The sequence below is a fragment of the Myxocyprinus asiaticus genome, chromosome 47 (genome assembly GCF_019703515.2).
Source record: "Myxocyprinus asiaticus isolate MX2 ecotype Aquarium Trade chromosome 47, UBuf_Myxa_2, whole genome shotgun sequence".
Classification (NCBI taxonomy): Eukaryota; Metazoa; Chordata; class Actinopteri; order Cypriniformes; family Catostomidae; genus Myxocyprinus; species Myxocyprinus asiaticus.
The window spans coordinates 21,451,870-21,465,431 of NC_059390.1; the positions used below are offsets into that span (position 1 = coordinate 21,451,870).

Here is a 13,562-nt window from a genome sequence, read left to right on the forward strand (position 1 = left end):
TGCTTTTCACTGGTTCTCGCAGCGCTGTAATGATTTACGCTGCACGGTAAGTGAGTATACACACCTGCTGTGCACTGCTCTGTCCACTGACATGGCGCTGTTTTGTTCCGCTTTTGATGCCTTTGCCATTTGATATTGCTTAACATGGAACGGCAGTGCATAAATGGAGAGAGAGAGAGAGAGAAAGAGGGAGAGGTCAACACTGTTGTTGCACCAATGCGACCTATAACAAAATGTAGCCACAGCGATGGAAAAAAAACAATAGCAAAATGTGACCATTTGGTCACTGTTTGGTGCCCTGTATCTAAGCTATCTTATATTTTAGCTGGGATGCTTTTTAAACACTATTTAAGGAGTTCCCACTAAAATAATAACTGTTTGGCAGAACTTGATTCAATTGTGGACAGTGGTTCCACATGTTTAAGTGAGTTTTCCAATCTTAAAATTACTATGTACTGTATGTAGTCTCAACTCAAATACATTGTGAAAAGAGAACCTAATTGAATTGGGTAAACCCAACAAAATTAGACATGTCAAAGTTACTCAAATGAAACTTTTATTTCTTTATATATTAGCAAGTGAAAGTGAATGTTAGCATACTAAATTCATGCTGGTGTAAAGCACTACAGAGTGTTGCTTAGCACAGTAATAGCTAAATAATTAATTATTTAATTTAACATAGCAATTGCAATAAGTATCACGAATTACATTTTCCTGTCCTCATCCTAATCACAAGCTTCCCCCTTCACCATAATGGTTACCCCAAAACGACAACATAACAAAAAACCTCTTCTAAATCTCAACATACTGTAACAAAACATTGACCACTAACAAGTATCCCCCTTTATAATCATCTTGTACAAAAGCTCATAAAATAACACTTAATTTTAACACACTCTTAACCAAACAAGAAATATTCATGTTGTCCAAACACAAATGGATTAAAGTAAAAATAAAATAATTGAAACAAATTAAAGTTTACTTGGTTACATGCATTTTTGAATAATATGAGTGATATGTATGCTGGGTACTTGCTTTTCTTTCACTATCCAGTCCAACTTATCAAGTAAAAAAAAAACAACATTTTTTTTTAATATTTTGTAGTTTTGTAATACATTTCAACTATATTTGTCTACACCTCATATCAAACATTTAAGCATTTACTGTAAGTATAAGCATTTAGGTCAAAAGGTATTTAAGACCACAAGAAACATGAATTCAGTCAAGCGTGTTCAAACTATCACAGTGCAGTTCAAATAGGGGATACATTTGTCAATGCCACGTTGTTTAGTTGACTTTTGACCTTTATTGTAGGCACAACACAAGCAGAGATCAATATCCAACAGTATATGAAGCACTTCCAATTACAGTGCTCAATTTCAAGTCATGCATTTTAATTTACCAACCCTCACCAGCCCTTTTGCCTTCAGAGGAGCAATGCTTGTTCAGCTTAACAGAGGGACAAGAATGTGCTGTTCTGTTATCTTTTGGGTTGCAAAAACAAGCACATTTTTAGATACAAATCTGAACCCTGTGTCCTCATATTTGAAGAAACACTTTCATGACACAATGGTTTTATGTGTCTAAATTACACCTTTATGTTTTGCTTTAAAAGGCTGCTATTTTCCTTTAAATGACACTTGGTTTGATTTATTGTCATATTATGCACAAACTTGTATATATACTGTATGTGCATCACCACTTTGTCATACTGGTAGTTAAAGATGTCTACATTTTTGTCAGAGCATTGCAGGTAAAAGTATTTTTTCTTGAGTGCAGTAGCAGGGGCCTACTTGATATTCATTGGACACAGTAGTAGGGCTCAAAACTGCGTTTGGTATGGTCAGATGGCTCGGTAAGTACCCTAAGATGAGATGTCTGTAGCATTCATCTGTAAAATAACAGGTTGTGAAACACACACACACACACACACACACACACACACACACACACACACACACACACACACACACACACACATTCACTCAGTCTCCAGTTGACCTGGACTACTTTTGATGTGTGATTGTCAATTATCAGTGAGGCCAGTTTCTGAAATCATTTTCTTAACACTTGTATCACATTGAGATGCTGCAAAGTGAAGGATGACCTTTAACTGTGGTTTTGTTACATTATAATAATTAGGGAACAGCTCATTATTGTATTTATGTTTCATTCACCCCCTTAGGGTAGAATGATATGAGGTTGACATAAATTATCATCTCTCAGCCACCAGTTATAATTGTAAATTTAATTTCAGATTAGAAGGTGTAATTATAATCATGCCACTGAAATGATGCTAATGCAAAATGTTTTTTGTCAACTTGTGCTCCTTGACCTGGTCTATCTATCATATTCCTGCCTGACCTGTCACTTTTATGAACAGTTTAGGGCCAGTAGCAGGCCAGATGTTTTTTCACCCACACCAAGTGGTCTGTATATTAGGGATGTGCATCACACATAGATACAAAGTATCCATTTGGTTCTACAGGGTGCTATTTGTCATAGTTCAACTCAAGTTGGTTTTGTCACCTGAACCAGAAAGCTTTATTTAAGCTAGGAGAAGCTTTGTGACCAGGCTGGCACCTCTGCAACTGAAAAATATGACATCACACAAGTGCAGTTGTGGTTTCTAAACCAATGCACTTCAGTTTGGAATGAGTTTAACTGTATTAATGGGCTGTGTAAAAAAAAAAAAAGGAAACAAATAAACAGACATATCAGGATCCTAGCATTTGCTTTTTATTTAAAATCATGCCAAAGCACAGGATTCATAAAAAATTGTTTATTGTTATTGCTTGTATTTAGGGTCAGGGATTTGACCAAACCTTTAATCCTTAGTATTAAACAAACATGAATGATATCTCAAGTTGCGCTACTTGGTGAGAGAGGTGTGCTGTTGCTTTTCTAAACAATCAGAGTTAAGATTTTCACCTGATGAACGATAACAAGCAAATAAAATCCCATTGACTTTCATTTAAGGAGGGACCATATCTAGGGACCAGAATATCCAGATTGATCATACTGTGAATTTGGTGCAAAAAGGTTGAAATTTCTATTGCTAAAATCGGTCCGTGCTTACCAAAATTCGAATCACTGCCCCCAGTGGCCGAAGCTGGAAGTGTTGAATGTATGGGCACGTGTGAGCTCCAGTTTCTGTGTGAAATATTCACAGAGTGGCACCAAAAGTGAGTTGTATTTTTTGTTGTAAATGATGTAATATAGTTAAAGGAATAGTTCACCTAAAAATGAAAATTCTCTCATTATTTACTTACCCTGATGCCGTCCCTGATGTGTATGATTGTCTTTCTTCAACAGAACACAAATTAAGAATTTTAGAAAAACGTTGAAGCTCTGCAGGACCTTATAATGTATGTAAACAGGTGCCATCACGCTGCTGGCTATTTGATGGTCCAAAAGGCATATTTAGGCAGCATAAAAGTAATCCACACGACTCCAGTCGATCAATTAATGTCTTTTGAAACAAATCGATAGGTTGGTGTCGATAATTAAAATGTTTTTAACTTCAAATCGTTGCTTCCGGCCAGCATTGGGATGCTGTTTGAAATAAACTAACTCTTGCGTGACGTTCGTTCCTTTGTTGTATACAAAGTGGGCGCTTCCAGTAGCGCTTACGCCACTGATCCTTGACTGCTGGCAGGAAGCGATTTTTTAAAGTTAATAAAGTTTTAATTATTGATTTGTTTCTTAAACCAACCTATTGATTTGTTTCAGAAGACAATAATTGATCGACTGGAGTCTTTTGGATTACTTCTATGATGCCTAAATATTTGGACCGTTAAATAGTCTGATGGTGGATGGTGCGTTTCAGTAATTCGGCAGAATAGGGTAAATTTCAGGGTGCATGAACATTAGGAAGCAACGTGTCGACAAAGTCCCTTTCAAAGCAAGTTAGTCCTCTATACAACCATTTTTGGAATTCTTCCGGGCAGCTATTTTCTATATATAAAAGTGACATAAAAGTACAAATCCTATCTACTTACATTTACATTTAGTCATTTAGCAGATGCTTTTATCCAAAGCGACTTACAAATGAGACACATAGCAAGCAATTTGTCATACAAAGTTTAACAACATCTGCAGTATAGGACTGCCAGGTTCTCACAGTGGCTGGAGTAGTAAAGATCCTAGCACAAAAGAAAGAGACAGAAAAGGATTTTTTTTTTTTTTGTACATTAAGTGCAGGTTAAGTGCAGTAGTAAGTGCAATTAGTGTGGGTTGGTTAAGTGCTCGCGGAACAGATGTGTTTTCAGCTGGTTCTTGAATGTTGAGAATGTAACAGCAGATCGTGTGGAGGTTGGACGTTTATTCCACCACATAGGAGCAGAGAAAGTGAGCGATCGTGAAATAGACTTTGAGCCTCTTTGTGATGGGATCACCAGGCGGTTATAGACTATAGAGAGCGAGTTGGAGCATAGACCTGAAGAAGTGAATTGAAGTAAGAGGGTGCGGTTCCATTGGCTGTCCTGAAAACCAGATTCAAAGTCTTGAATTTGATGCGGGCAGCTACAGGTAGCCAGTGGAGTGAAATCAAGAGTGGGGTGACTTGAGCCCTTTTTGACTGATTGAAGACCAGACACGCTGCTGCATTCTGGACCATCTGCAGTGGCTTAATTGTGTTAGCTGGAAGGCCAGCCAACAGAGCTTTGCAGTAGTCCATTCTTGAAATGACCAGAGCTTGAACCAGGAGCTGTGTAGCATATTCAGACAGGAAAGGTCTGATTTTCCTGATGTTGTAAAGCACGAATCTGCAAGATTGAGTGGTTGATGAGATGTGGGCAGTGAAATTAAGCTGGTCATCTACCACCACTCCCAGGTTCCGGGCTGTTCTGGTTGGTGTTAGTGTAGTGGAATCAAGATGAATAGTGAGGTTGTGGTCAACAGATGGGTTGACTGGGACCACGAGGAGTTCTGTCTTGGAAGGTTGAGCTGAAGGTGTCGTTCCTTCATCCAGGCCGAAATGTCAGAGAGGCAGGCAGAGATACGAGCTGAGACAGTAGGGTCATCAGGCTGGAATGACTGGTAGAGCTCCATATCATCTGCATAGCATTGGTAGGAAAAGCCATTTGACTCAGTGACTGGTCCGAGTGATGTTGGGTACATCGAGAAGAGGAGGGGTCCAAGTACTGATCCTTGAGGAACTCCAGTTGTCAGCTGGTGTCTCTTGGACATCTCTCATCTCCAGGAGACCTTGAATGATCTGCCAGTGAGATATGACTCAAACCATCCAAGTACAGTTCCTGTGATGCCCAGGTCAGAGAGGGTGGACAGGAGGATCTTGTGGTTCTCTGTGTCGAAGGCAGCAGACAAGTCAAGGTGGGTGAGGACGGATGATTTGGAGTTAGCTCACACCAGTCGCAGGGTTTCAGCTACTGACAAGAGGGCAGTCTCTGTTGAGCTTACACAGCTCACAGTCCAGATGTACTCTAAACTTTCCAAACAGCTTCAGGTGATATAGATTGCAAAGTATGAGGGAATTATAATGCAAAAATACCAAATAAGTAAATACAGAAGCATTCTCGTGGTGGAATAAGCGGAGCCGGAGCTCTTTAAAGGAAACACCCCAGCGTTACATGTTAATTGCAGTTATATTTAATGCGTTATAGCTTTATTAAAGTTCAAATAATACAGAAGCAGATCATTTAAATAACAACAAACTCCGAAACTGGCATTTGTCTGTGTGGTCAGCGTCTCTTCTATGAGTTGCCCGAATGTCCTGATCTAAGGGGGAGAGATTGAAACTGCACCCGGCTGATGCACACTGTCCGTGCGCTTGCTGCAGTTAGATTATAATGTGATGGCATGCAACTTATTGAATCATAATATGTGTCACTGTGCATTACTTATCATGAAGAAAAGTGGCAATACGCAGCTTTATTAATAAGAGATTTCATTTTTTTGTGAGAGTTAAAGATGGATTGAAGTGGATGGATTGAAAAATGGTAGTCTTCGCCCCATCATACACTGCAACAAAATACGTTTTTGATTTTGTTTTGTCTTGTTTTCCAATATAAATATCTAAAACTCCTTTAAAACAACATACATTTGCTTTAGCAGCTATAATGCAGAATAAAAAATTGTTATCTGAGAATGTTTAATATAATATTAAAAATACAATATTTTAAAATATCTAAAAATCCTTTAAAAAAAGATGCATTCACCTGAGAAGCAGCATATAAGATATTTATACTTGCTTTTAGAGAATAGATCTTGATTATAAGTATATTTTGTCTTTACTGCACTCGCAGAAGTATAACCAAGTGAAAACAATACACTTATATATATAAAATATTTTATAAAATTTTTAGCCAATTTTAAATGGAAAACAAGACAAAAACTCTTGATAACAATATGTTTTTTTTTTGCAGTGAATTTCTTTACTGAATTAAACTTAATAAAAAGTATTTTTTTCCCCTTTAATTCAGTGAATGTCATTTAGATATTTTAAAAGATGATTTTGTCCTCTTTCTTGTTAGCAAGCACATTTAATACAACCCTTTAAGTTGGGAGACAAGCTGAATAATCGGTTAAGAGCTAATGATTAATCATTGCAATAATCGCAGAATAGTGGAATAATCGTTCTAATAATCGTTTGATTAATCGATTATCAAAATAATTGTTTTTGCAGCCCTACTGCAGTGTTTGTTTATGAGAGAGCAAGACCAGCCAGAGTGAATGAAATATACAAACTTTAAGCAATCTTTGGGAATTAAGCAGTCCCTAGTCTTAGGAAAGCAAGGAATGTGTTCCACCCCTTCTAGATGGCAGAAAATGTATTGATGTCTCTTTGCTATACTCTCAATCTCTATATCAGCTTGCCTATTAATAATTGTCTTGTCGCATTATAAGCGTCCATGCACAAACACGTAGGTTTGTCTCCCAGGTGTAGGCATGGCATCCTGCTGTGCATGTGTATTAATGATGTGTACGCAGTCAGCCAGAAATCCTGCAGTGGTCAGTAACACTGGACCTCTAGTGGTCTAGAACTGTTTGGTGCCCCCAGCGCTTTACTTATTGTCAGCCTGCATGGTGTGACGCCAATGAGAGGGGTCGTAGTTCGTGATAATGGATCGAGTCATTATTGTGACGTCTGTCTTTAACACTCCCTCACTTTCTGTCTCTTAGGCTTTCACTTTTCGTTCAAGTGGGAAGCTCTCTCAAGGGAAACGACTGTGGTGTTTTAGTGATTTCAGAAAAAAACAGCCTTTTCTCTCTCACACTATTGATCTATTCTATTTCTAATACAGGATCATGCCTTTTTAGAGTGCTGGAACGTTGCATTTCATTTGCCTGAAGGATGCCCATTGATTATTTTGTCGTTAATTAATTAATGAAGAATGAATGTTGCTGGTGCCATCAAATACTGTAGTATCTGAGTGGATATGTATATTATTGATAATTTCTCACCATTAAATATTTTATGCAGTACTTGTTAAAATTTCAAGTTTGTTCAAATCTACCTGAAATGTGAAATAGTTGTAAGTTACTGTACAGTCTCCACTGAGATGCCTTTCAGGCTGATTAATTAAATGATGCAAGATTACTTACATATATCTGACAATACACTGTAAAAATGTAACCTGTAATTGTTACCTCAAGCATCTGTTTCTACCTAATATAACCCTTAAAATTAATTCAAAGATAAAAATGTCAGTTATTTAAATTTTTTACTTTATGTAAGTTATTTATGTTTACCACATAATGAACTGTCCAATGACTTCTTTTCAGCTTGACTGGCAAATGGACAAATAAAAGTGTTTGGCAAATGGGTTAAGAAGCACTAATTGTTCTTGTTGTAAATAGCACCTGCCACACAGCGTGGCTATTCACACTCCAATAGTCTGGTGGAAACACAAAAACTGAAGACAAACTGCACCCTCTTGTGTCGCTGAAGTGGATGACCCAGGTTCGATTCCGCCATTGTCCAGCTTTTTCCCATCCTGTTTCCTGTCCACACTCTTAATATTTCCTTTAATACTACTTTTAAAAATAAATCAAAATTAATATAAAGGTTGATTTCCTTGCAGTGGACTTAGTCATGGTATAGGTCAGGGAGTTGAGAAAGGTTTGATCCGGGTAAAGTTAACCACGGTTTTACTGTAGTAATCTTGCAGTTATAGTTTTAATGCAGTTAACCATGGTGTTACTACAGTAATATGCTGTTAATATAGTAACCATGTTTAATTGTGTAGTTACTATGATTTTACTACAAAATACTATGCTGATACAGTGGCTATTATAGTGAAACCATGGTTAATTTTTGAAAGGGAAGGCTAGGGTTAGGTTCAGGGGTTGGTGTAGGGTGTCTGTGGGACTCTAAATACACAAAATACACACGCTGCAGTGATGCCTCTATACTGAATGTTAGGATTTAATGAGGAGTGCAAATAGTATCTGCAACTATTTACACGTAGTGCAAAGAAGATGCTTTTTGTTGCCTGTAACACTTAGTGCCATTAAGAAAAGCAATTGACAAAGGCATTTAAAAAAAAAAAAATGTAATTTAAATTTTAAATTGTTTAAATGTACTGTACAAATTATTACTTATTTGTTATTGCATTAATCAAATTATTTTAATTATTGTTTATTTACATACACTCACTGAGCACTTTATTAGGAACACCTATACACCTACTGATTCATGTGATTATCTAATCAGTCAATCGTGCGGCAGCAGTGCAGTGCATAAATTATGCAGATTGGGTGTGGAGCTTCAGTTAATATTCACATCAACCATCAGAATGGGGAAAAAATGTGATCTCAGTGATTTGGACCGTGACATGATTGTTTGTGCCAGATGGGCTGGTTTGAGTATTTCTGTAACTACTGATCTCTTGGGATTTTCACACACAACAGTCTCTAGAATTTACTCTGAATGGTGCCAAAAACAACAACAAAAAACAGTTCTGTGGATGGAAACACCTTGTTGATGAAAGAGGTTAACGGAGAATGGCCAGACTGGTTCGAGCTGACAGAAAGTCTATGGTAACTCAGATAACCACTCTGTACAACTGTAGTGAGCAGAATAGCACTCAGAAAACATGTTGAACCTTGAGGTGGATGGGCTACAACAGCAGAAAACCACGTTGGACACTTTATGAGGGCCATAGTGATCCTAGTAAAGTGCTAGGTGAGGGCATTTTTAAATTAATAAATTGACCCCCAAAGTTTTCATGCTGATACACCTTAAATGGAACAGAACATTCTAATATCACCCATTATTAGTCCCAAAGAGTATGTGTCTTAACTAAATACCATGTTTAAGTCACTTTGTTTTGTAGGAGGGCTTTGTACAGTTTGTCAGTGGCATATTGGATTTGGCTGGAATCTGTGTCTAATCTTGGCTGCTGTAGGTTTTGTGTGTAAGCAAGTCATTAGTGCATAGAGAGTAATCCAGTAAAAGCGTGTCTGAGTTGGCCAACAGATCCATGAGATATTCCCCCAAAGGTCAGAACAGAGAGAAGACAGACTTTAAAATATCTTAGTGGCCTTTGTGGCATCATCCACTGTGTGAAGCATGTGTATTTATGTTACTGGTGTATGTAAGACTGTAGAATCTATATTCTACACCTATCTTTGACCCAGTTTTGTTTTTTTGAAGATAAGGGCATGTCATGCAGCCTGTTCTTGTTGGCATCTGCCTAGTTTGGCTTGTTTCTACCGAGTGACAGATGACTTTGTGCCAAAATGTGTGACTGTACACAGTGGTGCCTGCAGCTGTACGGCCGTACGCACTGTGCGTACCATGAGTGCTCCCACTGACCTGAGAAATATTTACTCTTAGAATATTTCACCAATCATGAAGTGTGTCCCGTGGCAGTTTAAAAGAACTAGCAATGACCAATTTGTGAATGAATAATTCTTTTGTGTCGGTTCTTTTCAGTGTATTGGCCAAACGGGCTTACAAAACTGTCTGAATCGATTCGTGATTCAGTACAATTCTTTCAGAGCGCTCTCTCACTGAATCATTTGGAGCGGTTTCTCATACAGTAAAACGGTTTCAGGATATTTAAGAATACAGCACTGGATACAGTGTAAATTTACCTACAGTCAACTGAAACAAAAGGCTGTTGTAACAGGGTAGAAGGAAAGGAGGAGGCGAGAACCGGCTTAACGATATAAATAATATTTTAATAATAAACTGAATCAAAAGACGAACACACACAGGTGTCGGACAGCTGCCATCTCCAGTCGGCCTTTTTCCCTCTCGGGCTAATCAGCCCAATTTGGGGCCGGGTATGCGCAATCACGACCCGGCCCCGCCCTCTGCCCTGCCACATTCCTCCCCCATTCTCTCAGGCCGGGGAGCCCCCGGCATGATGTACATCCCCCCTGCCTCCCTTTCCCTGGGGGCGTGCCTTGCGCCCCGTCTGCCGGCAGGCAGGTCATCCCCGTCTACCTGGATCAGGGGAGTGGACAAGGGGAGGGAAACAAAAAAAAAGGTGGCACCTACACGGCGTAACGGTGATCGTGCCAAATTAACAAAACATTTAAAAAGAGAGGGAAAAGGCCAACACGGAGCAGCAGTGGGATAGAGAGAGGAGAGAGAGAGAAAAAAATTATAATTTACTTGCCGGTTCTCCGATACGCTGTAGTCCGGTCCTCGGTCACTCCTCCACCCTCTAGTGGAGGACAGCCGCGCCTCCCCGGGTGGATTGGAGGCTTTCCGTCGCGTTTTTGTGGATGGTAGGGGTCTCCCCCGCCCCTGGCAGTGGTAACCGTTCCAGGCGGTTGGTTGGGAGCCCCTCTTCCCCTCGCGGTCGGCGGCCGTTCCTCCGCTTCCAGGCGGCCGGGCTCCTCCGTCCTCCGGCGGATGGCCGCGGCTGCTCCTTTGGGGTGGATGGTAGCGGCGAGAACTCTACTACGGCGCATCCCTCCTCCTTCCCGGATTTCGGCACCAGTGTAACAGGGTAGAAGGAAAGGAGGAGGCGAGAACTGACTTAACGATATAAATAATATTTTAATAATAAACTGAATCAAAAGACGAACACACACAGGTGTCGGACAGCTGTCCGTAACTCTCTCTCTGTCGCACTGCCATCTCCAGTCGGCCTTTATCCCTCTCGGGCTAATCAGCCCAATTAGGGGCCGGGTATGCGGAATCACGACCCGGCCACGCCCTCCACCCTGCCACAGCTGTCTTTTCAAGAGGTAACTTTGGGAAACTTCAGCTAGTGCTGTGGCATGTGAACAAGGGGCTGTTCAAACTGAACATGTTTTTGCATCCACTCGTGTTGCTTTTCAATTGTTTTCCATGTAAACATTCACTAGATGGATGTCTTTTGACAACTGTGTCAAGTTTCACTGTGTTTTTAGCATCTCTCACTGGGGCGCTGTATTTTTAGAAGCTGCTTTAAGTTAAAAAAAGAACTTCAACTGATAAAAACACATCTTGAGACACCTGCGTTCTGCTCTATTTGTTGTGGTGCGTTTTGCACCCCCAGATCATCACCGATCCTCCGCCTGGTTGTCTAATGTTAGACGGAGACCTGGAGAGGCCTTCAAACCACAGTGTCTCGCACCCACTGTGAAATTTGGTGGAGGATTGGTGATGATCTGGGGGTGCTTCAGCAAGGCTGGAATCGGGCAGATTCATCTTTGTGAAGGACACATGAATCAAGCCACATACAAGGTTATCCTGAAAGAAAACTTACTTCCTTCTGCTCTGACAATGTTCCCCAACTCTGAGGATTGTTTTTTCCTGCAGGACAATGCTCCATGCCACACAGCAAGATCAATCAAGGTGTGGATGGAGGACCACCAGATCAAGACCCTGTCATGGCCAGCCCAATCTCCAGACCTGAACCCCACTAAAAACCTCTAGAATGTGATCAAGAGGAAGATGGATGGCCACAACCCATCAAACAAAGCCGAGCTGCTTGAATTTTTGCACCAGGAGTGGCATAAAGTCACCCAACAGCAATGTGAAAGGCTGGTAGAGATCATGCCTAGACGCATGAAAGCTGTGATTGAAAATCAGGGTTATTCCACCAAATATTGATTTCTGAACTCTTCCTACGTTAAAACATTAGTATTGTGTTGTTTAAAAATTAATATGAACTTGTTTTCTTTGCATTATTCGAGGTCGGAAAACACTGCATCTTTTATTGTCATTTTCTGCAAATAAATGCTCCAAATGACAATATTTTTATTTGGGAGAAATGTTGTCAGTACTTTTTAGAATAAAACAAAAATGTTCATTTTACTCAAACACACATATATTAAATAGTAAATCCAGAGAAACTGATAATTTTGCAGTCTCTTAATTTTTTTCCAGAGCTGTATATCACTCTGGTGTGAACGGCCTCTTTTAGAGATGCTTTAGCCAATAGATACATATGTACTCAAGAAAATTAAAAACATATAAAAAACAAACCTTGACAATAAGGGTGCACTTCTTTACTTGGTCAGATTGTTGTGCGTTCCCTGAGATTAAATCCCACAGGAATGCGATTGTGCAATTTTTTTCTTGAAACATTTTTTTATTTTTTTTTTAAATAGAATGTGTATGGTAATAGATACATGTTAAAAATAACTAATATTACTTTAGAATGCTTTTAAGTGTCATCCAAGTCCCCCAGCCATGACATCTATTTCAAATGTACTGAGTTTGCATGTATGATTTAAAGAGAACTACAAGACACAAAATACAAACCATTTTAATTAGTTTATTTTCTTTCAGTGAGTTCATTTAGTTACACTGAACATGGAAAACTATATTTACAGTAATCACCTCATTCAGGGGAAGGCTACACGTTCACTTTCTTTAGAGATAGGCTTCAGCTCACTCTATATTGAGCTGAGACACATTTCACACTGCCTCTTATGTCGTGTATGGAAAATATGTGCACAAAAGAAGTGCGAAGAGCACAAGAAAGTGATCCCCATCTGAAACCATCTGAAGATGTCAAAAATGCAATCAAATGCAACCACTAGTGATACAATTACTGATTAAAACAGGTGATTTATACCATTTCCTGTGATTTATACTGCTTGTTACAGCAATATAAACTTTGCATAAATGGTGGTGGTGGTGGTGGGTTGGATTTGGTTGACCCTGGTGCCTCCTCAAAAAAAATAGGTTCACCTAACCATATGTACTATATTCTGATTAATGTCATGTTTTTAAGTTATTTAGATTTATTGAAATATAAACTTTCTAGAGAAGCTTCTTTTGCCTTCCTCCAGTGCCAAAATAAAAAAGTCATGCTCTAGTTTCAACTCTTGCTCTGGTACTGTCATGGGGAAGTCAGGGCCGTTTTGCCATTTTTGCAGCAAATTGTTTGTGGTCAGCAAAGCCTGCCAAGAAGGAAAAGCAACATCTAAACTATGACATCACCAACACAGTCATGTGAACCTGAACTCTTCGCTTCATCCATCCATCCATCCACCCAGTGTGTGTGTGTGTGTGTGTGTGTGTGTGTGTGTGTGTGTAGAGAAGGTATTCAGTACACTTTTCCTTTGCAGAGTCTCAGAAAGTGTTTCTCAGAAACAGGTCAAGTGCCACATTGTGTCCACTCTCAAACTAAACGCCCATCTCCCCC

General features: G+C 39.4%; 1 protein-coding gene across 1 annotated transcript in view; it reads left to right on the forward strand.

Moving 5' to 3' along the window:
* The window catches only part of LOC127436808 (membrane-associated guanylate kinase, WW and PDZ domain-containing protein 2-like), a 383,618-nt gene that overhangs the window by 2,777 nt on the left and 367,279 nt on the right, over positions 1 to 13,562 (forward strand). The gene's annotated exons all lie outside the window — the stretch shown is intronic.